The 26,981-nt window shown below is 40.9% G+C and overlaps 1 pseudogene; it reads right to left on the reverse strand.

Annotated features, from left to right (window-relative positions):
* Positions 1–1,355: 1,355 nt before the first annotated feature.
* The window catches only part of LOC141973271 (uncharacterized), a 38,341-nt pseudogene continuing 12,715 nt past the window's right edge, over positions 1,356–26,981 (reverse strand).

The following is a 26,981-nucleotide window of genomic DNA, read 5'->3' on the forward strand; positions in this document are numbered from 1 at the left end:
TCTTGCTGATGAGATGCTACCCAAGCTACTGCATATTTCCCTTGTCTGGCAATGGTAAGGATATCTTGCCATTTTTCCTTTTTCCACACAGGTATTGACCTCCCACCCGTTGTGTTCCCAGAACGGAAGCCATTCAGTGCAACCTTTGAACACCGCATAAGAGTCAGTACAGATATAGACAGAAGCAGCAGATTGAGCATCGTGTTGGAAAACACTCCACACAGCAACTAATTCTCCTACTTGTGCGCTACCTTCTTCTTTGGAAATGATCTGTTCCTTGGTGTCTACCCGAAGTGCCACAGCTCGGTATTTCCAAATTTTTCCCTCTCTCTTTGATGAGGCATCTGTAAACCAGACATTTTGCAATTGTTCAGAAAACGAAGGAACTACTTGTATTACAGGCAAAAGCTCGGGTGTTTCCCTACTCGGGTCTACCTCATCCTGTATATTTAACACTTTTGTCGCTCCTTCAGTTACAGAAAAGATTTCACAATAGCGTTCTATTTGTGCATACCATTTTTACATGGAGGCTCTCTGGACCACACTGTCAAGGGGTGGAGTTCCTGCCAAAACTGCTCTGATCACTTTAAATGGGCCTTTGAGGACTATAGGTTGTTGTCGGCTGGTACGTTTGGCTTCTCTCAGAGCTAGACTGAGTAGAAATAGACCTTTTTCCCAAGATGTAAAAAAATCTATGAGAATAAAAACCAGTGGGCCTAACAGGACCCTCTGGACCCTTTTGCCACAAATGGATGGACCGTCCAGTCTTGGCAAAGCCCCATTCAATTTGAACCGGATCTGTTGGGTGAATTGGACCCAGGGCTCGATAGGCAGTTGTTTCAAGCACCAGCCCTTTTAAAGCCTCATCATGGACCTGAGTCCATTCCCACTGATTCTCTTTCTCAATAAGTCATACAAGGGCCTAGCAATAATTGAAAAGTCAGGAATGTGTTTCCTCCAAAACACAGTCAACCCTAGTGCATGCTGTAAGTCTTTCTTCGACTCATGCATCTTGATCTGATTGAGAGAGGAGAGAGTATCTGGTGGGATACATGTCATGCCTCCCTTCCACCAGATCCCTAAAAATTTTACCTCACCCCACCTGAAGATGTCTGTATTTTCTCAGGTGGGATTGTCAACCGTATACTTTCTAGATGGGTGATGATGTCTTTCTGAGTTTCTCTAACTTTCTCTACCTGGCTCCCTCCCATGAGTACATCATCTATGTATTGATAAATCTTCACCTCTGCTTTCCTGGGGATTGTTTCCAACTCTTGCACTACACCATGGTGAACTGGTGTGGGGCAGTGCTTGTATCCTTCAGGGAGCCATGTAAAGGTGTGCTGTTGTCCTTCCTAGGTGAAGGCAAAGCGATCCTGGTCCTCGGGTTGTAAAGGGACCACGAGAAACATATATTTGACATCAATTGTAGCCATGACAGGGTGGGACTGTTCCTGAATGGTTGCTATTAATTCAGCAATGTTTGGTACAGCTGCTGTAAGGGGGCCTGTGTTGGCATTGAGTCTCCTGTAATCTATTGTCAATCTCCATTTGCCATTAGGTTTTTGAACTGGCCATGCTGGAGAATTGAAGGGGGAGTGAGCGGGAACTACAACCCCTTGTTTTTTCAGATCTTCCAGGACTGGTGTAATTCCGTCCCTTGCTCCTAGACGCAATGGGTAGGGGTTAATATCTGTCAATTTTTAGGGAGGTAAGGCTGGTGCAGGTCTTAACAACCACACATCCAATGATGGGAAACCAAAAGCCCATTGTCTCCCTTTATCATCCAGCCGAGTCTTTCCCTTCAAAACATCAATTCCTAGAAGACTGAGTGGGAAATCTCCCGCTGGCATGGTAACTCTGATGGCAGTGTCCTCCCCTGGTAATCGCAAGATTACAGATGCAACTGCCTGTGGTTGAACACTGCCAAGTGCATTTGCCACTAACAATTTTTGTTTTGAAGATTTGATTCCACATGAGATGGTACCTGTGGGTAGTAAGTGCACAAATCTGGGCTCCAGTGTCTACTAGAAAGGTCACTGGAGTTTGTCTGGGTCCTACTGTTCCTGTAATCAATAAATCACCTTGTTTGGTTTCAGTGAGCTGTCTAACATGCATCCACCCTTTGTTCCCCCACCCACCTTTGGGGAACAAAGGATCTAGTTTCCCTCCTCACTGTGGGGTTTCTCCCCTTCCTCTCCGAGATCGATCAGAGGATGTGCACTAGGGGAGGTTTCTTTGTGGCTTGTGGTCTTGTCTCCTGGCTGGTCAGGCCAAGTTGATATTAACTTCTCTAATTTATCAGTTGGCAACCCATCCATTAGGTCACGTGAGATTCCTTTTTGGCAGCCTTCCACCAACAGAATGTTATACTTGTTTGGAATCTCTCTCCCTTCCATACTTCTCAGTTGAGGGGGCTTCTTGTTACTTGCAGCCCATGGGACCACTTTTAACTCTGCTTGTCTCACACACTGGGAATCTACTTCGGCACTTGGGGTTGCAGTAGGTCCATGTTGTTGGGCATAATTAATTCCCTAGCTACTTCTTCCCATGTCCATGCTTTGTACTCCTTCCTGCTGTGCCCAGGAGTTAATGTTCCTTGCAATGATGCCAATGTTCTCTGACTTAAAGGGGTTTCAGCTACCTCCTTTTGCAGTTGAATCCCCATAGTCTTTAGTGAACTGGGGAGTCCTCTTATCAGAGGGGTCATTCGAACAGGATCTACTTGCAATGTCATGAGTGATTCACAATGAGGCTTCAAGTCTCGGTCGTACATCATCTGCAAACATGCAGCCTTTTGCACACTCTCCATGAGTTGGTCTACTGTTCCCTGTATGATTACAGGTTCTCCTCTCTCTCAGGGATCTACTCCCCCTGCCCAGTAGGCAGCTCTTAGTGTTAGGGACCATGGAGCCCTTCTGTCTCCAGTTGTTAAGAAAACATTGGGACTCCAATTGCCCCTAGCTTCCTTTTCTGATAACATAATCTGATCTTCTCCAGTTAATGACACCCTCCACACATACTCAGTTTTGGACTCGACCCTTGAGTCCGAGCATGTTCTTTTTTTAACTTGGTCAGCTCTGTCGAGGTAAAAGGAACTTCTTTGGTGGTTACCTGTGGGCTGGTATCATTGTTGTCCCCATTATACTGATACTCTGTTTTAATCAAGGGATGGAGAGGGACTTCTAATCTGTCTAAGTGCATTTTGAGGTTTTGCAAGTCATTGGTAGGGTAAAGAGTACAATTTATCCCAGTTCTTCTTCATTTTTATCTGACAAAAGATACTTTCAAAACTCTATTTGCTGTTTCCCCATGTTCTTTTTCTTCCTTCAGCCTCCCTTTTAAATCCTCTACTTGTCTCTGGAGAGACTGAAACAGATTCTGCAGAGACTCTATCATCTGCAGTTCAGAGGTGCGATGGTTCTCCTTTACCTCTACTGCAGCTGCCAGACTGGCACCCAGGACTGCACATATAAAACCTTTGCCCTTGCCAGACCTGATTTTTGCATCTTTCTGCAGAGCAATAATCCTATCAGTGACAGCCTGTAGGTTGTGCCACTTCCCTTGGGCCCAATCTATACCAGGCACCGAAGGTCTTGATTTATGTTTTTCTAACAATTTAAACAAGGTTTCCTTCTCTATTTTGGGTCCTTCCTCTTTTGAGGGTTTTTCTAAAGCAATACTTATTTTTCTTCCAAGCAAAACAGCAGCCCCTCAGTTATACAGTGTTCTACTCCTTACATCCCTAAGAGGTACACATTTAATGTTACTCAGTCTAAAGATCAGAGTGGTCATCTCAGAGAGGCAGCACGTAAAGTTACACAACACAGGGTTCCACTCCTTATGTCTCCAAGAAGTAGACACGTTTACAATCCCAGGTGGAGAAGTCATCTCAGGGATACAACACATCAAGGCTTGTCTTTCTGCAATACTAAGGGGTTCTCAATTTCAGCAAGACTGTGTGGCACTTTCACTTTGAGGGATCCTGTCCATGACGGCAATTTAAAATGTCCCAATCCGATATTGGGGAGGGTTCTTAAATGATCCCAGGAGTGAAATTAAGACATAAATGAGGTCAGATGCTGTACAACCTTGTGAACTTTATTTTCTATAACAACTGATAACAGCAATAGGACAGTGAGGAAAAGAAAGCAAAGTCAGAATCCCCATGCAAGCAAGTGATAGATATGTAGCAAGGTTAATTATCATCACCACAAATCCAGCGATGTACTGTTGTCTCAGTCTTGGTGCAGATGATGGTGCTCCAAGCTTTGCCAAAGGAAGGAGAGCAATTAAGAAGGGATAACAAGAGAGGAGTACGCCGTCCTTTTATTGCCCCAGTCCCCATGATTTCTCCAAAAAGTCTGCCCATTTTCACAGAGATCGTTGTAATACATGCTGCCCCATGTTCCTCAATGCGTGCATGCCCAGATGTTCATGGTGGGCGGGTCGACCTCCGGCGCCTTCAGCACATCTTCCTCACCCTGATTTCCTATTCACCCAGATTGTGCACAGGTGCAGCTTGGTAGGCACTGCCAAGGATGTTGTTGTTTTAGCTTAGGGTGGTTGTTGTGTTTTTGTCAGGGACAATTCGTCTCCTTCAGAGCGTACTCTTACATGGCAACAGGATGCTGAGGCCAGGAAGTCGTAGTGGTGCAGCAGCAGTGTTGAGACACAGTCTAACACAGTACCTTACATGCTCATAGGATACTTTTCTAGTATTTATGAACCATTATTATACTGCTGACGGATTTCAAAATTGTTCAGATTCAGTTCAATTCAATTCAATTCAATTCAATTCCAATTCAATAATTCAGTTCAATTCAATTCAATTCAAGAGAAGCACACTGACATGCTATGCACCAAGTTTTCTGCTGGTATCTGGGAGAGGTAACTTTACTGAATTTATGGGTGTAATGCACTATCATCATCACAGAAAATATACATCTTTACAGAAGTCTCCTAATTGTGATATTCTCAAATGGCTGATTAAAAAGAATAGGAAGATCTCATTCTTCCAAACATTTAACACTTCAGAATGTTAGTCTCCTTTTATAACAATTACTCTGATCTTCATGTTCACTTATACTTATTTTAAGTTAACGCTAGACCTGTATTCTGTGTGGTTTAAACTGAGACCTATGTACCTATCCAGAGATACAAAAAAAGAAACCAAAACCCCAACTTTTTATTTATTTTTTTTTTTCTCTCCTTTGATATGGTCAAAATACAGCTGTTATTTAGATGTCTCAATATGAACTCAGAAACTTGACAGTACAGAGGATTTTACATTTTGTGCTAGATTTCCTTTTTCCACTACTATAAGGATTCTCTTTATTTGGCTTTACCATATGAGGCCAAACTCTGTTTTCTTTCTCTTGCCTTTCAGGAAAGGACTTATTCACCCTTTCTCCTCATTTACAAACTTATTTACATACCAAATAATGATATCTCTTGTCTAAATGCTTACAAATATGTTAAAGTCTATTGGAAGAATATTGGAAGAGATGAGGTGGTGTTATTACAGAGGAATTCATTGCTGTCACTGCTGTTTTGTTCTGCAGATAGCTGCACAAGTACTTAAGTCATGATGAAAAACTGATAAGGAAAACATGTTTCTTCTCAAATATTGCCAGAGTTAAACTAGGGAAGAGTGATGGCTGATAAAAGTAGAACTATTATCCCCTTCCCACTGCCATTTTATTAATGAACTCTAGTTATTTTACTTGAAAGCTGGTAAGCTTGCAAACAGTGCAAAGTTCATATATAGTCAATTTAAAAAAACCCAGCTTCTTCAGCTGTCAGAAGAGGTTATTTGATATGTTTCATAGAATCATAGTACATAGGTTGGAAAAGACCTTTAATGTAATTGAGTCCAATCATAATTTTAACACTGCCAAGTCCATAACTAAACTGTGTCCCTAAGCACCACATCTACACATTTTTTAAATAACTCCAGGGATGGTGACTCAACCCCTTCCCTGGGTAGCCTCTTCAAATGCTTGACAAAAGGATCTATAAACAGGTGCTTATTTATTAAGAACAGACACATTTAATAACTGTACAAATAAATATATTTTATCACTTTAGATTTTTAGAACAGCATAAAATATATATATATATCAAAATATGTTTTGGAAGGCAATTTTTGACAGCTTCTATAAAATCATCAGTTTTGCATATATACAGTTATGTATCATTTTGGATAATGGCTATATCATTGTGGATTACAGCTGTATTGTAATACACCAATCACTTCTGAAACTCCCCCCATTTCAGTATCAGTTGCATCTAAACCCATGATCTTTTCTACTAGCTTGATCACATGGAACCATTTCCTTTGGTACATAGTACCCTTTCTTGGACAATTTGTTTCATCTATCACACTTGTAAAACAATTTCCGAAAGTTTTCTCAGAAATATTCCTGTGGTTATGAACTCTTATGTTCCATTAACTAATTATGAATAACTGAACTTGTTAATTTACCTCAGAATGGCTGAAAAAGAGTCATTAGAACATGCTCTGCTCTCAAACAGAATGAATAAATTTGAAAGAAATCAATAAATTTAGGGATTTTTAAATTATTTTTATTGTTTTTTCTCTATAATTCATTCATAACCCAAATTCTCATCTGCTATGGTAATACAGAGATTTGATTCTAAGTTAGCTGTGAAAGATTATCTAGTCTGGTGGTTAAACTCTGCAGAGATGACGCAGAAGTATGTAAAGGCCTGAAAACATGACTATACTATTTCCAGAACCAATATTTTTGTATTATCACAAAAACGTCTAGCATCTCAGCCAGACAAAATGCCTCAGAATCACATTTGTAGGACAGAGGTGTATGATGCACAGACATCATTGAGGTATGAAGTCAGGTCAAGTAACTCAGTCCAGTTGGGTACATTGATAATGACCTACTGCATCTCTGGTGTTTAGAAGTTATTATGTTTCATTAATTCATGAGGAATAGTCCAGGCATCAGGTTTTATCTTCCATTCAAACCTGATCAGATTGTAATCAAGCTGCTGTTGCTGAAGCTGACAACTTCCTTAGAGAGACTCTAGAAAAATGACTGAGTTTTTCAATTTTTCTGGGTTGCTGCATATTGCCATTGTCCTGGTGGGTGGCTTTACTACTGTTAAGAATTTCCTGCTTTCCGATTTCTTTGATAAGTACTGAAAATATTATAAGAAAACTGATTACTGAAAATGTTACAAGAAAACTCAGTAGTTCTTTGAAAAATATCAACTCCTCCAGAGTGAAACCAAAGCTTAGTGACTTCCAAGTTCATCTGCTGTCTTTGGAATTTAGAGAATCCCAATCACATCCTTAGTCAAAGATAAACTTCAACTAAATGTTTGTAAATGAAAAAAAAAACCCAAAGTATGACATCAGTAATGTATGATAGTGTCAAAAAACAGCTGTTGAAAACCAAGCTAAGATGTGTAAAATAATGCCTTTGTGGTCCAAGTACAAAAAGCAGGCTAACTTGAATTATTGAATTACTTCAGAAAGGCTGAAAATTTTAAATAGCTGTTACATTCCGGTTTCATATGACAGCAAAGTCAGTTTTGTGATCAAAATCAAGTTAATTTATTCACTTACTGAATCTGGTTTTCCTCTTCCTAATCAGTCTTGCTTAAGTTATTTCATTTTTAACAAGTTGAGATATACCAGCTTCACACATACAACTTTGAACTTCACTCAGTATTCAGTACTTTCCTAATAATAATGACATACTGTAATTAAACATAGACATAATACTCTCTAAAAAAGTTAACTGTTAAACTGTGCTCTGAAATGTCTTATAATACAGATTACAGTGTAGGATAAATGAATGCAATGGCCTATAGTTTATCTACAGAAAAAGATGGAAAACATTGGTGTTCAGCTTCATAACTTTTCTCTCTTGCACAGTTAACCAGTAGTCTGAGCAAAACTGTTGGTCTATCAGTCTAGTTTTGGATTCTGAGGTGTCACCTGGATATACATTCTTCAAGACTGAGGAAGAAATTACTTGTGATTCTATTCCACTTTCAGAAAACCTAAATGATGGTGATTGTATCTTTTAGATAAATGTCATAATAGTGATATTGAAGTTTAAATTATTATTTCACTTTAACCTACATACCATCCCCCCCCCATAATATTTCAGATTTAAAAAAAATATATAATAAAAAAAAATTCTTTTGCCAATACCTAAGGATATATGGGGCATACCAGAAATGTACTGACTTGAAAGAATCAGTTCATCCAAAGGCACTCACAATCACAAAATCCAAAATCTACTTCTGTATGTTATAGAAATTTTTTTTTGTATAGTTCAAATGAAATATTTACAAACTAGTTTACTCTTTGTTTTCGGGAATCATTGTTGGGGAGGGCATTCCTGGCTGTAATGTATCCATATCCTCCATGGCATCATTAATGCATCGGAGATCATGTAAAAGTCGTCATTTACCACTGTTCTTTAAAATAACAAACAGCGGGCAGTTTCAAGAACTGGTGGTAGTACGATATGTCCTGCACTTAACCGTTCCTGAACTAAATCATTAAGGTGGCACAATTTTTCCATTGGCAAGGGCCACTGACCCACCCACACAGGTGATTCTGTTTTCCAGGTTAGTTTCAGGGTGGGTTTCAGGGTGGGTTGTGCTGCAGTGGCCCTTAAGACAAATTTGATCCAATCTGAGCTCCCCATCGAGCCATACAGTTATGACCCCATAATGTAATAAGGGTTTCCAATATATACGGATGAATATTTGCTACCCAGTTTTCTGGGCCCCTTACATGAGTGAAATCTTTGCTTTGAATTATTACAGCATGACCACCAACCCCAAAAAGCGCTTGAGTTACCCGAAATAATGGCCAATGCTGTGGCCATCTGCTCACAGATATTACGGTCACATCCACGCCAGTATCTAAAGTGCCTGCCAGTTCAACAGATTCTTCTGCTTTCGTGAGGGCACATTTTACCAGAGGTCGACTTTGTGTCACTGTCTGAACCCAGAATATTTGAGGAGTACCTGCTGATCCAAACCCTGAGTCAACCCGGCTTCTCAGCATATGTAAGGGACTGTATTGGACTGTATGTCTCAAGCATTGCTGTTGTACCACCACCACGTCCTGGCCTTGGTGTCCTGCGGACATGGAGGAGTACGCTCTAGAGAAGAGGAACTGTTCCAGACAAAAGCACGACATCTGCCTGAAGTTACATTGGGGAAAAGAAGACATGCAGGCCAGCACGACCACCGTGAAAACTGGGGCATGCGCGCATGGAGGACCACAAGTCAATGAGACCCGTGGAAATGGACGGACTTTTTTGAGAAATCTGGGACAATAAAAGGACTGTGTACTCCTCTCTCGGGATCTCTCTCTCTCTCCCTCTCAACCTTGTCATTACTTTTGGAGCTTGTAGCACCATCACCTGCACCAGGACTGAGCCAATGGTACATCACTGGATTCATGGTGGTGGTAATTAATCTTGCTGCACCTCTACAGTTTATCTTGCTTAGGGATTCTGACTTTTCCTTCCTTTTTCTCTTTGTCCTGTCTCTATTTTCAGTTGTTGTATGCAAAATAAAGCTCACAAGGTTGTACAGCATCTGACCTCGTTTGTGTCTTAATCTCGCTCTTGGGATTATTTAAGAACTCCCTCCAATATCGGATCGGGACAACATACTCTTAGCGGGAGCTGCAGTAAAATAAACAAGCTGAGCAATTTTTGACCCTTTTGTTACTGAACACAGGGGTCCAGGGGTCCAGGTCATAATTCTGTTTTCCCCTTCATAACTGGCATCTATGACCCCTGGTAAAATGAACAACCCCTGTAAGGTTGTAGATAATCTTCCCAGTAATGCACTTTTTCCATTTCACAACGGTCCATCTACTCCTGTTGGTATCAAGGATACTGTGGTATCTAATAATGTTTCTGACTTGGAGGCTGCCAGGTCTGTGCTGGCACTCCCTCGGGTGGATGCACTTAATTCTGATGCATTTGGGGTTTTACCGAACTGATTTGTGTCTTGGCATGATTCCAGCCCACGCTCCTTGATCGGTTTCCTGAAATCACCCTCCCCTCGTGTCCCGATTCAATGTTGGAGGAGATTTTGATACGATCCCAAGAGTGAGATTAAGAAACAAACGAGGTCAAATGACATATACCCAAAAGAGGTTTTTATTATTAAAAAAGTGAAGAGGGTTAGCGATAGGACAGAATGGAAGGAAAAGGCAGAAATAAAGCAAGGATGCGGGATAGGGCTGCAAGAATAATCACCACCATGGATCCAGAAATGTCCTGATGGTCCTCAGCCTTTAGTTCCTTGGTGGTGGGTGCACACAGAGCTGGCTTTGATGTTAGATGCACACAGATCTGGCTTGATGGTAGTTGCACCAAGAGCAAGATTTTCTGCTGGCTTTTTAAGCTAATCGTACCAGCTGATAAGCATATCTTCTCGCCTTCAGGTGTTTTTTCTCTGGTCCAACAGATTTTGCTACATCTGGTTTCAAGGGCAGGAATGTTTGTCTCTTATCAGTTCGTAGGCAATGAATGCAGGGGGTCTGGCCTACACAATAGAGACACAAAGGGCTCCAGGATGGGGCCAGCTCAGCACACCTCTGCCCCTTTGAGGCTTATGTAAAGAGTCCGGACAATGCAACCGCAAAGATGCATCCTTCAATACACTCCAGCTTCTCTGGGCAGCATCCCCCAGACCAATTCACAGGCCACAGCAGCTTCTCTTGGAGGTTTGCACAGACACAAGCAAGCTTTGAGACAGTCATATGACATTTCAGTCTCTCACACCTCATTATCAAATTTGGACTGAGCTTGATTTGCAAAATGTCTACCCTTCTTACACAGTGGGCAGACATTAGGCACTTTGACCTGCTTTTGCTGATTTGGACACTGTTTTTTGAGATGGCCTGTTTGCCCACACCCAAAATAGATCAATGGTCTCATATTAAGAGTAGCAAAAGCAGCAGCTATTACCTCATATTCGTGATCAACAATGACAATTCTATTTCATGTTTCTATCATTTGAAGAAGATTCGGATTGTCCAATGGTAACAGCACTTTCTGACAGTCCACGTTAGCATTAGAAACTTCTATTTTCAATAGCAACATTTGATGAATATCCTCATTAGGGGTCTGTTTGTTTAAACTTTCTCTCAGTTGATCAATAAACTGCATATATGGCTCCTTTGCACCTTGCTTAATATCAGTAAATGATTTCATAGGTTTGCTGACTTCAAGTACCTGTAAAAATGCTCAGTATGCCAGATCTCTTATATCATACAACACACGCCATGGCATCTCCCTTGCTTGTTGGGCAGGACCACACCACTCCCCTTTACCCACCCAGGCATCAAAGGAAAGAACTGCTGCAGGATCACCAGGCGGCAGTTTAGGTATTGTAGCTGTTTTTCTTCTATAAGCCTATGCCACGCTGAATGCCAAAAATCATATTGGGTTCTCATCAATATTAATTGTATTAAGGTTTTGCAGTCTCGAGAATTCAGGGTGTAACTAGCCATTACCAAGCTCAGCAAGTGGATAATATAAGGAGATGTAATGCCTAAATTAATCGCTCCTTTTCTAAGTTCTTTGATAACAGAATATTGCAGTCCTTCCCAACGTGGCTGATGTCCCAACTCATAAATTACAGGAGCAACAATCTTTCTCACCATGTCCATATCCCCTTACACCAAGGTTTCTCGCCTCACTTTTACCCACGGATCATCCCCAGTTAAGGGAGGACACAGGCCAGATTCTCTTTTAGGATTTACAGTGTCAGGGTCTAAAAGATTATCACAGTCAAAAGACCCAGCATATAAAACTTGCTGCCAGGGTTCAAAATATGCGTCCTCACACTTTGTGTCCTCATCGTCTGTGTTAACAACCTGGCCGCGTTCATTATTTTGTCTCTTTATTATCTCAGAAAGAGTTCTCCATGCGTGCAAGAATTCTGCCACAACCTGATTTCCTTGTGTTGCACAGTCCCTTAATCTTACTCCTGCTTTATCCCATATCAGAACAGTGATCAGAACCACAGTTGCTACCCACTTTAAAATTCTCTTCAAGGCATGCGAGTTAATATGGACCTTATATTTAGCTAACAGTCTTTCCATCAGTGCAAGCACTGACTTTTCTTCTCAGGGTATTGACCTACCCATCGCTTCCCCACAGCTCACCTTGCTCACCCTGCAACAGGGATTGATGCCGGCTCCTGCTTCCTCACAGCAGCTCTGAAGTTCTGAGGAGTTTGCCACCAGAGTGATCCAAGCTGGTCACACTTATCACCTGCCTCACACGGAGGAGCCATTTGTGGAAACTGATGCACGGACTCTCCATTGAAGTGTAGAAGGAAAGACCCATTATTATTATAATAGTACATACTTATACTATGGTTAAAGCTCTTACTTCATCATTAGTAAATTGGCAATTAGACAGCTATCAACCATTTCTCCTACCAGCACAAGACCACTCTAACATGCGCTGTCCAGACCAATCAACTTATTGTTCACTCTCGCACTGTTCACATAGAGGTAACTTCTCACAGTTCAGTACTATTCCACAGTTCAGTGTTGCAGCTGTCCATTGTTTTTCCCTGCCACCTTGGCACAACTCAACAGTTTCTTATCTTTCTTCCAAGGCCTGTTTTCCATCAAAGCCTAGCTGCTTCTCAGAGGCTGTGCAAGGCTGACAGGCCAATGTCTCCCACAGAGAAAAACATGTGACATCACAAAATGTAACAATACTACATACTATAGGTGAAGTTATTTAAAATTTAGACAGGTAAGGCTTTGGTTTGGTTTGGTTTTAAGATTTAATAATTTTTTATTAGTGATGTGGTAGCAGTGGAAAGTTTGTTATTTGAAATACCAGTCTAACAGAAACAAAAATGACTGCCTTTGATCATATCCTGTGTGTTAAATTATTTGGTTTTAAAGCCAGGATACAATTCACTTCACTGATTAAAACTACACTTTGTGTGGTTATTGTATACTATAACTTTCTGAGATTCATTGTCTGTTTTCAATTCAGACAGTCTACAAATTGCCCCAGCACTGACGAAAATGAACATGAAAGATAAAAGCCCCCATAGATAAATATTGAATTACTCTCCATGGTATTCAAAGTACAAAACAATATTGGCAACATCACAAGTCTTTCAGATAAAAATATCTTGATTTTGGGAAAAGACAAGTTGAAAAAAAAAAAAAAATGTTGCTGTGCATTCATTAACAATCATTCTCATGCAAGATCACTTACTTTGCAAGCCCAGAAAGACAACAATGAACAAAGGATATCTTGAACTAACAAGCAACATACTTCAGAAACGTTCCCAAATGCTTCATATAGGATTAAAAGTTAGGGTTAGATTTTATGTTCTTCTAAAAGCAGATTTTTTGGTGGTTTTTTTTGTTTGTTTGTTTGGGATTTTTTTACAAATTTCTGGATTAAATTCTTCTTGTACAGAATAGGAAGAATTATAACTGAAAGACCATTTTAAGAATGAAGTTTCATGATGATCACTTATAAAACAAAACCATCAACTTGACTATTGGTAACAGAAGAGCCTACTATCGAGAGTTATGTTTGACAGCAAACTGCAGACATAAATCTTGTTTTTACAACACTCTATTACTTTCCCACAATGACAAGTCTTTCAGCTTAACTTTTATCTCACAACATTAAGCAGAGGATCTGGCTTGTCTATAGTGTTTACTCTTACTCTTTTCTGTAGTGTTTTCCAGTAATACTCGGCAAAATAAACACAGCACTTACCATTAGAGTAGAAGAGAGATACCTCCTTTAATAAATGCAATCCTATGTTTTTGTCATTATCTGCAAATAGATTCTGAATTCCTGAAAATATTTAAAGACTTACAGACTGATCTACTCCCCTGCAAATGAGTCAAGAACTATCCAGCACATCATATTTGTTGCTTATAATGTTGTCTCAATCTAATGTCAGGGGAGGTTTTGATACAATCCCAAGAGCAAGATTAAGACACAAATAAGATCAAATGCTGTACAACCTTTCAAACTTTATTCCTGTAAGAAGAGGTAATAGCAGTAGGACAGGGGGAAGCAGAAAAGGTCAGAACAACTAAGCAAGCAAATGGAAGAGATGCAGCAAGCTCAGTTACCACCACCACGAATCCAGTGGTCTCACGTTGGTTCGGTCTTGGTGCAAGTGATACGGGATCTACTGAGGAAGAGTATGTGGTCCTTTTATCATCCCAGTACCCACGATAAGTCCACCCATTGCCACAGAGATCATTATCATACTTGTTGCCCTGTGTTCCTCCATGCGTGCATGCCCAGGTGTTCATACTGGTCATACTTGGGGGGGGGGGGGGGGTGTCAGCTGGTGAGACCTTTAACCTCTGCACATACTCCTCATCCCAGCTTCTTTCCCTGACTCTGTGTGTAAGCACATCTTGGTAGGTGTTATGAAAGATGTAGTTGCTTCAGCTTTGGGCAGACACTGTGGGGTTTTTGGGGATATTTTTGTCCTCTTCAGGGTGTAATTCTTCATGGCAGCAGGACGCCAAATGCCAGGTGGTGCACTTGGCTACAACAACCCCCAGCAGTGCTACAGGCTTGGGGAGGAGTGGCTGGAGAGCTGCCAGTCAGAGAGGGACCTGGGGGTGCTGATTGACAGCCGGCTGAACAGGAGCCAGCAGTGTGCCCAGGTGGCCAAGAAGGCCAATGGCATCCTGGCTTGTGTCAGCAATAGCGTGGCCAGCAGGGACAGGGAAGGGATCTGACCCCTGTACTCGGCACTGGTGAGGCCGCCCCTCGATTCCTGTGTTCAGTTTTGGGCCCCTCACTACAAAAAGGACATTGAATGACTCGAGCGTGTCCAGAGAAGGGCAACGAAGCTGATGCAGGGTCTGGAGCACAGGTCGTATGAGGAGCAGCTGAGGGAACTGGGGGTGTTTAGTCTGGAGAAGAGGAGGCTGAGGGGAGAACTCGTCGCCCTCTACAGCTACCTGAAAGGAGGGTGCAGAGAGCTGGGGATGAGTCTCTTGAACCAAGTAACAAGTGGTAGGACAAGAGGGAATGGCCTCAAGTTGTGCCAGAGAGCATTTAGACTAGATACTAGGAAGCATTTCTTTCCAGAAGGGGTTGTTAGGTGGTGGAATGGGCTGCCCGGGGCAGTGGTAGAGTCCCCATCCCTGGAGGTGTTTAAGAGTCGGGTTGACATAGCTCTGAGAGATATGGTGTAGTTGGGAACTGTCAGTGTTAGGTTAATGGTTGGACTAGATGATCTTAAATGTCTTTTCCAACCTAGATGATTCTGTGATTTTGCGATTCTGTAATGGCACAATAGCAATGCCAAGACAAAACAGCTGACACAATCCCTTATAAATGCTATGTTTTTTAGGCTCTTCCATTTCATGAATTTTTCTGCTTCCTATGGATAGCACTTCAAGGTAGCTGCAAAAATACTGATTAAATTGCAAACATTCCACGTTTTTCACCCACAATATTGCCTGCAAACAAACGTATCATCTCTAATATCTGAGGGACAATAAAGATTGCTGCAAAGCAAATTAAAAAGATAGAACCTTGTTTAAAATTAAGTACCTTACAACACCATTTTGTATTCTGCCACTTATAAATGTGAGATATAAGGCTGGAGAAGACAGTAGGCATCTCTCACCGTGGAATGTCAGTTTAACAGTATGAACCATGGAACACCTGTCAGTCAGTCTTGCAGCTAATCAGTTGTTAGATGAGTCATGACAGAATTGTTACACACTGACAAATCAAATATGGAATAAAATGATAATTCCTTAAAAATCTACTTATTTACATGTATGAAATAGCAGTCAATATAAAATTTGTGTTAAAAAAAAATAAAAGGCCCTTGGAGTATCTAGAAATTTTAAACATTTTCTTTCTAACAGAAAATACAGAGCAAAATTTTACATCATCTTTGACAGAATATTAAAAGTAGCAGATCAATGAACTGAAAGTGAAGGCTCACCTTGTTGAGGAGAGTATTCAATCAGTCATGTGCAAACAAAAAACCACTCTTGATTTGAATGCACCAATAATTTTGACTCAGTTTTGCAGAGTTTAAAGCAAAAATACAAATGTTAGTAGAGTGAAACCTTAGCTGATAATAAAAATTTTTTCTGAATGGTCTGTTGCATACTTAAAAGACATAGTTCTGAAAAAGAGTATAAATATTTATTTAGTATTCTATTAAGATGGAGACAAAATGTGGCAAAAGCAAAATATTTGCCTAGTAAATGTTGAAGACAGCACAAAATAAAACAAATAGGGAGTAAGAAAGTGTCTTAACTGTGACAGAACTAGCTATAAGAAAATGCACTTTGATCTTTCATTGAATGTAAAAAGGATAAAAACCAAATTTCCTAATTTTTCCCCTATTTTAGCAGTGTCATACACCTTAAACCCAAGAGTATTAAACTCAGTCTGCAGGTTGTTGGGGTTTCTTTTTTTTTTTTTTTTTTTTTTTTCTTTTTTTTAAATGAAATAGACCAGTAAAGAAAAACATGAGTTTTCATTTTTTTTAATAGTTTTAGTATAAAATGAAAAAAGATTTAATTTATTCAACTGAAGATTTCCAGTTATTAAAGTATAAAAATGTGATAGCAGATGGCTCTTAGTTTACCAGAAAAAAATTATAACAAATCAAGGGAAAGATGAGTTAGGTTAGAAGAAAAATATATATTTTATTCAGTGTAAAACAGAACGAATTGAAAACTTTCGATAATAGCCTTGACATCTTGTTTCACTCCTTTGAGAATGTAAATTTTAAGTCAATAAGTTAGAAATTTTTTTCCTAAAAAGTCAAATTTTAGTGCATATAAACAAAAGAAAAAAACTATAACGGAACTAATTTATTTTCCTGAGATAAAATAAAATAAATAAAATAAAATATTTAAAAATAATTTTAAAAGCTTATAACAATGTAAGAATTTGTCCAGAATTTTTGTTCTCAGGACATTTAAAAATTTCTGGTTTGATCTTATCTGACATGCAGTCTAATGTAGAAAACTCAAAAACCTTTTCAAAATGCAAACTTTTTACTCTGTATAGCTCTCAGTAATTTACTCAATACTATTGCCAAGAGTGGAAAATATTCCCCATGAAATATAAATATGCATTATATTGCATGCCTGAACAAGCCTGAAATGAGAACTCATGTTCAGAATGCTGTTGCCAAAGAGCAGAGGACATAGAAAAATATTTACAACATGTATGAATGTAATTGTTCCATGTGATAGTGTGACTTTTTGTGTATCCTTTTCAGCTTTAACCCTTGCCTAGTAAAAATTAATAATAAATCTGAAAATAAATGAGACAGAAGGGTAATTTTAATTTTTTTAAAATATTGTTACATGTTTCTTACATAGATGGAGAACATGGAAAGGAGATGGACAAACACTGGCTGGAGAATATTTCTTAGTAAAATTACTCTACCCTATCTTGTGTACAACAGAGACAGCAAATTATATAAAAAGGGAATTGAAATGTATTGATGTAAGAAAAAATGCTTGGATCAACGATAATATTAAAATCAATTTTGATTTTCATTTACTACAAGATACTGGGACATTGGAATAACAGTGTCAAAACCAAAACCTTGTATTCATAATCAGATCAGTAGTCAGTGATGACAATTAAAGAATAATATTCTGTGCCTGAACTGATTCAATTTCACAATAAAAGTTCTGGGTTTGCTTTTCCTGAACATTTTAATGTTGCTGAAATAATTTTTTTTACTTGTATTCCAAATGCTAAGCCAGTAATATTGTCTGCTGATTAGGTATGTGCAAAGTACATTTATGTTAAAAATGTCTGCTTACTGTAGCTAAAGTTAAAGTCTTCACTTGAAAAAGTGCACATACCTTTTTTATTTCATAAAAATTGTATATCCTTATTAGCAAAAGAACCTTCAATTGAAAAATTAACTTAATTTACCATATATATACTTTCAAAAATTTCGATCCATCAAATTTAAACTAGTTCCACAGCTCATCTCTTGAAAAACTTAATGATTTCAGTCTAAGTGAAATGTGACCTAACCAAGACTGGAAACAAATCTGAGATTTAATTGCTTAAATCATCTTAATAATCTAGTGCTTCATGTATTAAAAAAAAAAATAATAATAAAAAAAATCTGAACACACTTCAACATTTAGCTTCTTAGGAATGCATGTAAACTCAGTGGATTTCGTTCAGATGAATAAAGATAAATATGGCTATACTTATTCAGAAGCTCATAGCCTGACATGAACTTGCACAGTCTGTATTTCAGCATGGTTTTAGGATGCAGGGTTCTTCAGATTTCATGCACTTTGAAGACAGTAAGGCCACTCAACATCCGTAAGTGTATTTATTGCATGATGGTCATGGTTTTCTCTAAACCTGTCCTGTAGTATATGAATGCATTCTGCTGAGACTGTGGGATAGGAAGTATTAAAAGAGGGAGGATTTTGATTAAAAGAAAGAAGCTTTCTGAAGCCTTGACTTTAGAAACTAGATTTAAGTCTTCCTGATTCAGACAGAAACAGTACGTGTTTCAATGTACCTAACTGTCAGTATAGCTGATAATGTCAACAATTAGTAAGGAATTCAAGGAAATCTGGAGCCCAGCCTACCAGTTTAAATACCATCATAACTTCTGTTCTAGATATCATAGAACTGTGATTTACTGTGATAGTTATAAGCCATATAGTCTCTCTGTGTATTCATATTTTCTTGAAGAAAGAAATAAAATTAATTAAATGCATTTATGTAAAAAAATATAATCTACAAAAAATGTTGGTTAAATTTGCATGATGTGTGAAAATGTCTCTCTTCATGTCTTTTATTTTTTGCTAAAGGAAAATCTCTGCCAAAAGAAGGATTTGATACTGGTATAACTCTGAGATCTACTCCTATAGGACTTCTTAAGACCAAAGATCAGTTTCTTTTCTATCCATCCATACTAATTAATAGTAATTAAAGTGGAAATAGATTCAGTAGGATAACTTGTGTTTATAACTGCTCATGAACAGTTCTACAAGAGGTGAAGATTATAACATTCACTCTTCAAAAAAATTTTTTTTTACTTATAGCTTGTCTGTATTTATATTTAATCTACCAGCAGAACAAATATACAACACATGTATAGCTTAATAGAAATATTACAGAGTGAGTCCTGTCAACTTATTTGAGTTCTGCTTTCACAGTTAAGAGATATTAGCAATGTCTCTTTGTGAAATTAATGAGTCCACTTGGCAAGATTAAAAATGACTGATGTGCCACAGTAGTTTACCGACCAGCACAGTAAGGTTTTATCATCCCACTTTACTGAAAAATAAACAGTATTAGTCAACGTAAGTGAATCTTCAGCTTCAACTGAGCATAAACTGCCTATATGCAAGCACCATTCCTACTGTTTTCTGTCATACATTTTGCTCTGTGCCAAGAAATTCATCCTGAAACAAAGAGAATATTTTGCTATTTCTCAAATCACATGTGTAGCTGAAGAAAACAGATAACAGGTGTAATACATTGTACCCTAAAGTAGGATAGTTCATTAAAGTGTGATTTCTTTTATTGTTCAATAGCAGACTCTAGCTAGTATTTCTGATTCAGTCCCTTCATTCCCTGAAAGCACAAAAAAGAACTCATTATTTATAATATGTCACATCATGATGCAAACATGTCTTGTACATGTTTCAGCTCACTGGGCTTGGAAGAGTGCCCCATTAAAAACGAAATGCAAATTCATGTTTTCTAATAAATGCCACTGAGTTTTCTTTACTTCTTATGACTGGATGTGTAGAAAATAAAACCTATCTTCAGGTTTTGATCAGTTCCACTCATTCGGGTCAGGTAATATCCCTTCCACAAGTTACATATACAAAAAAAAAAACAAAACCCAAACCAAAACCGCAACAAACAAAAAATTCTATATAATAATGCATGCTTTCCCTCTTACCTGTTACTTTTCCTACAGAAAATTGTCTTTACCTGCTATTCACTTCTTAAAATAAAATTATATTGATTAACAGTAGAAATTAAGGCTTCACAACAGTTTTCAAATTAAAAAATAGTGATGGTATTCTGGGTGTCCTGATCTTGGTATTGGACAAAAACTATTCAATGGCTATGATGACAGCAAAAAAAAATTGGCAACAGAATCACAAAATCATTCAGGTTCGAAAAGACTCTTGGGATCATCGAGTCCAGCCATCAGCCCTACTCTACAAAGTTCTCCCCTACACCATACCCCCCAACATCTCATCCAAACGACCCTTAAACACATCCAGGGATGGTGACTCCGCCCCCTCCCTGGGCAGCCTATTCCACCGTCTGACCACTCTTGCTGGGAAATTTTTTTTCCTAATGTCCAGTCTGAACCTCCCCTTGTTGGAGTTTAAAGCCATTCCCTCTTGTTCTATTGCTAATTACCTGTGAGAAGAGACCAGCACCAACTTCTCTACGATGTCCTTTCAAGTAGCTGTAGAGAGTGATGAGGTCTCCCCTCAGCCTTCTCCTCCTCAAACTAAACAGTCCCAGCTCCTTCAATCTCTCCTCATAGGATTTATTCTCCAGGCCCTTCACCAGCTCCTTTGCCCTCCTCTGCACTCACTCCAGCACCTCGAGACCTCTCTCGTATTGAGGTGCCCAAAACTGGACACAATACTCCAGGTATGGCCTCACCAGTGCAGAGTACAGGGGGACTATCACCTCCCTACTTCTGCTGGTCACACTATTTCTGATACAGGCCAGGATGCCGTTGGCTTTCTTGGCCACCTGGGCACACTGCTGGCTCATGTTCAGCTGCTTGTCAGTTCGAATCCCCAGATCCTTCTCTTCCAGACAGCTCTCCAGCCACACCTCCCCAAGCCTGTAGCCATGCAGGGGGTTGTTGTGGCCCAAGTGCAGGACCTGGCACTTGGCCTTGTTGAAGCTCATCCCGTTAACATTGGCCCACGGATCCAATCTATCCGAGTCTCTCTGTAGATCGACACTCCCGCTTAACTTGATGTCATCTGTGAACTTACTGATGATACACTCTATGTCCTTATCAAGTGTCCTGGTTTCAGTCAGGATGGAGTTCATTTTCATTGGAGTATTTCATAACATGTGATGTCATGCCCAGGTGGGAGTGTGACTCTTGCTCAGTTTTGCTTGCTCCATACATGTGCCTCTGTTTGTCGGTCAGTATTGTTGCTGTGGGCGGTGATCACTGCATTTGGTAAGCCACTGTTGCATTTTACCCATTTTCTTTTTGAACTCAATATTTTACTCTTGTTATAGTTAGCAAATTCTTTCTTTTTACTCAACCCACTAATTCTCTTCTTTTGTCCCTCCCCTATCTTACCAGAGGGAGGAGGGGGAGGTGAAGGGCCAGCCACATGGCGTCTGGCTGATGGCTGAGTTCAAACCTCCACAGTTTTTGGTGCCCAATGTGGGGCATGGAGGCTTTTCTTTTTGTCTGAGATAACAAAAAAAAAAAAAAAAAAAGGGCAAAATGTGGATCGTTTAGCTCCTTAAGATCTTATCACCTCATATGCAATACATGTTTCCCACGCTGTTGCTCCCCTTCCGTGAGAGGTGGGTTAACTATGTTGTGCTAATCTATGATAGCATGCAGTCATCGGTCCTGGAGCTATTTAAAACTGTGTTTGAGAAATTTGTGAGGTTCATATATCTGTGGAATGTTGATCTAAACATGGTTCTGAGCTACTGGATAATGAGAAGTGACATGCCCTGTTTGCCAATGGGTCCTGTCGCATTGTGGGAAAACATCAAAATTGGAAGGCAGCTGTATGGAGCCCCACATGACGGGTTACTGAAGCTGCTGAAGGAGAAGGTGAATCGAGTCAGTTCGCAGAGGTGAAAGCCATCCAGCTGGCCTTGGATATTGCTGAGTGAGAAAAGTGTCTGGTGCTCTACCTCTGTACTGACTCATGGATGGTGGCAAATGTGCTGTGGGGGTGGTTACAGCAGTGGAAATGGAGAAACTGGCAGCACAGAGGCAAACCCGTCTGGGCTGCTGAATTATGTCAAGATATTGCTGCTCAGGTAGAGAATCTGGTTGTGAAAGTACGCCATGTAGACGCTCATGTACCCAAGAGCCAGGACACTGAATAGCATCAGAACAACCAACAGGCGGATCAGGCTGCCAAGATTCAGGTGTCTCAAATAGATCTGGACTGGCAAAATAAGGGTGAACAGTTTCTGGCTCTCTGGGCCCATGACTCCTCCGGCCATCAGGGAAGAGATGCAACATATAGATGGGCTTGTGACCAAGGGGTGGGCTTAACCATGGAAGTTATTGCACAGGTAATCCATGAATGTGAGACGTGTACTACGATCAAGCAAGTCAAATGATTAAAGCCCATGGTTAAATGGAACACCATTTTAGGTCTTGAGGAGAAAGTTTTATGGTGGCATGGCACGTCAGAATGGATTGAGTCAGATAATGGGACACATTTCCGAAACAACCTCATAGACGTCTGGGCCAAAGAACATGGCATTGAGTGGATATATCACATTCTCTACCATGCACCAGCCTCCAGGAATATTGAGTGATACAATGGGCTGCTGAAAACTACACTGAGAGCAATGGGTGCTGGAACTTCCAAACACTGGGACGTGCATTCAGCAAAAGCCACCTGGTTGGTCAATACCAGAGGATCTGCCAAGCCGGCCGGCCCTGCTCAGTCAAACCTCCTACATACTGTGGATGGGGATAAAGCCCCCGTAGTGCGCATTAGGAATATGTTGGGGAAGGTTGTCTGGGTTACTACTGCATTGTGTAAAGGTAAACCCATGCACGGGATTACTTTTGCCCAAGGACCTGGGTGCACTTGGTGGGTGATGCAGAAGGATGCAGAGGTCTGATGTGTGCCTCAGGGAGATTTGATTTTAGGTGAGAATAGCCAATGAACCGGACTGTCACATAACACTGTTATTGCATTTAGTGACTTGCAACATTCTCATGCCACATCCAAAGCCTTCTGCTCCACCAACTGAGCCAAGTCCACTTCATTCCTCAGCCTTATAGACTGTCATAACAGATGGAAACCAAAGTTATGGACTAAATGGACTCAGCAAACATTGTAGAAGGATGGACCATAGACTAAGAGAATGATATCTGTGAGATTTGAAAAATAAGAGGGGGTGGTGATTCCTTAAGATTTATTTGGGAACCTGAGCATAACGTCAATGGTATGGAATAAGGGCTGGAGACTGTCCTGTTTTCGACCAGGATGGAGTTATTTTTAATTTCAGTATTTCATACCATGTGATGTCATGCCCAGATGGGAGTGTGTCTCTCACTTGGACTCACTATGTCACACGTGGGCTGTCTGCTCGTCGGTCGGTATTGTTGCTGGGGAGGGAGGGGACACACACACATGACCCCTTCATTAGGGAAGCCACTGTTGCATTTTACCCATTTTCTTTTTGAACTCACTACTGTTATTGTTGTTCTCTTGTTATACTTAGTAAATTCTTTCTTTTTATTCAACCTACGAAGACTCTTCTTTTGTCCCTCCTCTATCTTACCAGAGGGGGGAGGGGGAGGTGAACAGCTAGCTACATGGCATCTGGCTGTTGGCTGAGTTCAAACCTCCACATCAAGATTATCAATAAAGATGTTGAACAGAAATGATCCCAACACTGAGCCCTGAGGAACACCACTTGTGACTGGCCGCCAGCTGGATTTAGCTCCATTGTCCAGCACTCTCTGGGACCATCCATCCAGCCAGTACTCGATCCAGCAGACCATTCGCTCATCCAGGCCATGAACAGCCAGTTTTTCTATGAGAATTCTATGGGGAACTGTGTCAAATGATTTTCAAAATTCCAGTGAGACAATATTCACAGCTTTTCCCTAGTCCAATAGTCAAGTCATTTTGTCATAGAAGATCAGTTTTGTCAGGCAGGACCTGCCTTTCATAAACGCATGCTGACTATAGGACTTATCCCCTTGTTGTGCATTATATGACTTGTAATGGCACTCAAAATGATGTTCTCCATGACCTTCCCTGGTCAGACTGACATATCTACAATTTCCCAGATCCTCCTTTCTGTGTCTCTTATAGATGGGTGTTACATTTGCTACACTACAGTCCAGTGGGACCTATCCAGTTAGCCATGACTTCAGGTAAATAATGGAAATTGCATTGTGAGCACATTTGTCAACTATTTCAACACCCTAGGATCCCAGCTCTCTACAACCCCTTTTCAGGTAGTTGTAGAGGGCAACGAGGTCTCCCCTCAGCCTCCTCTTCTCCAGGCTAAACAACACCAGTTCCCTCAACAGCTCCTCTTTAGATCTGTGCTCCAGACCCTGCACCAGCTTTGTTGCCCTTCTCTGGACACGCTCGAGTCATTCAATGTCCTTTTTGTAGTGAGGGGCCCAAAACTGAACACAGGAATCGAGGTGCGGCCTCACCAGTGCCAAGTACAAGGGTAAGATCACTTCCCTGTCCCTGCTGGCCACGCTATTGCTGACACAAGCCAGGATGACATCGGCCTTCTTGGCCACCTGGGCACACTGCTGGCTCCCGTTCAGCCGGCTGTCAATCAACACCCCCAGGTCCCTCTCTGACTGGCAGCTCTCCAGCCACTCCTCCCCAAGCCTGTAGCGCTGCTGGGGGTTGTTGTGGCCCAAGGGCAGCCCCCGGCATTTGGCCTTATGGAAACTCCTCCAGTTGGCCTCAGCCCATGGCTCCAGCCTGTCCAGGTCTCTCTGCAGAGCCTCCCTACCCTCGAGCAGATCAACATTCCCACCCAACTTGGTGTCATCTGCAAACTGACTGAAGGTGCACTTGATCCCCTCATCTAGATCATCAGTAAAGATGTTAAACAGGAGTGGCCCCAAAACTGAGCCCTGGGGGACACCACTCGTGACCGGCCGCCAACTGGATTTAACTCCGTTCACCACAACTCTTTGGGCCCGGCCATCCAGCCAGATTTTTACCCAGTGAAGTGTGCGATCATCCAAAACACGAACAGCCAGTTTCACCAGGAGAATGTTATGGGAAATGGAGTCAAAGGCATTCCTAAAATCAAGGTAGACAACATCCACAGCCTTTCCCTCATCCAATAAGCAGGTCACCCTGTCCTAGACGGAGATCAGGTTCGTCAAGCAGGACCTGCCTTTCATAAACCCATGCTGACTGGGCCTGAGCATCTGGTTGTCCCGCATGTGTTGTATGATGGTCCTCAGGATGAGCTGCTCCATCAGTTTCCTGGGCACCGAAGTCAATCTGACAGGCCTGCAATTTCCCAGATCATCCTTCTGACACTTCTTACAGATGGGCATCAAATTGGCCAATTTCCAATCTGTTGGGACCTCCCCATCAGCCAGGACTGCTGGTAAATGATGGAAAGCAGCTTGGCGAGCACCTCAGCCAGCTCCTTCAGCATCCTCGGGTGTATCCCATCCGGTCCCATAGACTTGTGTGTGTCTGTGTGATGCAGCAGGTCACTGACTATCTCCTCCTGGATTACAGGGGGATCATTTTCCCATTCTCTGTCTTCTAATTGAGGTGGCTGGATTCCCTCAATATAACTAGTTTTGTTATTAAAGACTGAGGCAAAGAAGACAATAAGCACCTCAGCTTTTTCCTCATCACTTATTACCATATTTCCTCCTGCGTCTAGCAGGGAATGGAGTCTTTCCCTGATCTTTCTTCTGATGTTGACATACTTACAGAAACATTTCCTGTTGTCCTTGATTGCTGAATCCAGATTAATTTATAGCTGGGCTTTAGGCTTTAGACTTCCTGATTTCTGCCCTGCATAGCATCACAGCATTTGTGTAATCATTGTGAGTCACTAACCCCTTCTTCCAAAGGCTGTAAACTCTCCTTTTCTCCCTGAGATGCAGCCAAAGCTCCCTGTTTAGCCAGGGTGGTCTTCTCTGTCGCTGGCTTCTCTTACAGCAACTGGGGACATCCTGCACCTGAGCCATTAAGACTTCCTTCTTGAGTGCCCAGCCTGCCTGGACCCCTATACCCTTCAGGACCTTCTCAAATGAAATGGCAGAAAGAGAGCTCTCACTAGTCCATCATCCTTCAAGCCTTGCCATGTTTCCCTTGAGCTTGTTTCTAACAGGCCCAGCTATCTCCCCCTCCCCCTTATATCTAGTTTAAAGCCCTGTCAATAAGCCCTGCTAACTCCTGCCCCAGAATCCTTTTCCCCCTCTGGGACAGTTGCATCCCACCTGTCCCATTTTTCACCAGCAGAGCAGGTGCCTAATAAACTTTGCCATGATCAAAGAACCCAAAATTCTGGTGGTGGCACCAGTCTCTGAGCCACATGTTAATCAGATGTGTTTCCCACCCTCTTTCAGTGTTTTTCCCTTCCTCTTGAGGGATTGATGAAAAGACCACCTGAGCTCCTGAGTCTTCAACTAGGCACCCCAGTCCCTTGAAGTCTTTTTTTGAGTGACTTTAGACTTCTCTCTACCATCTCATCATTACCTGTCTGGATAACCAACAAAGGGTAGTAATCAGAGGACTGCACCAGAGCAGTGACCATAGTGTGTTCTTAAGCACAGACATGTAAGATGATCTCAGTCATAGACTCATTATACTTCAATTCCTCTCCTTAAACCTAGCCAGCAGCATTCCTCTAGTTCATAGATCATTGAAAGTTAAACACTTTAGAAATCGTTAGGTGCTTTCAGAACATAGCAAAGTATTTTTTGGAAATGAAACTGAAATATAAATTTATTGGGGGCAAGGTGAATATAGAATATGTTTATTTTGTAAGATGTCTATTCAATGAGTGTTAACTTTCGTTGCCATCATCTGGATGGTGAATGTTAAATATCTTCAGTCTCCTGCAGAAGACTACTTCACAGGTAAAAACCCTCTAGTTCATATACAGTTTCCCCTTACATTATGTTTAAAGATGGGGATAGGCAAGATTTAGGATTAGGGCTAAAAGTATATTATGAGGAAATCCAAG

The sequence above is a fragment of the Athene noctua genome, chromosome Z (genome assembly GCF_965140245.1).
Source record: "Athene noctua chromosome Z, bAthNoc1.hap1.1, whole genome shotgun sequence".
In the NCBI taxonomy this organism is placed as follows: Eukaryota; Metazoa; Chordata; class Aves; order Strigiformes; family Strigidae; genus Athene; species Athene noctua.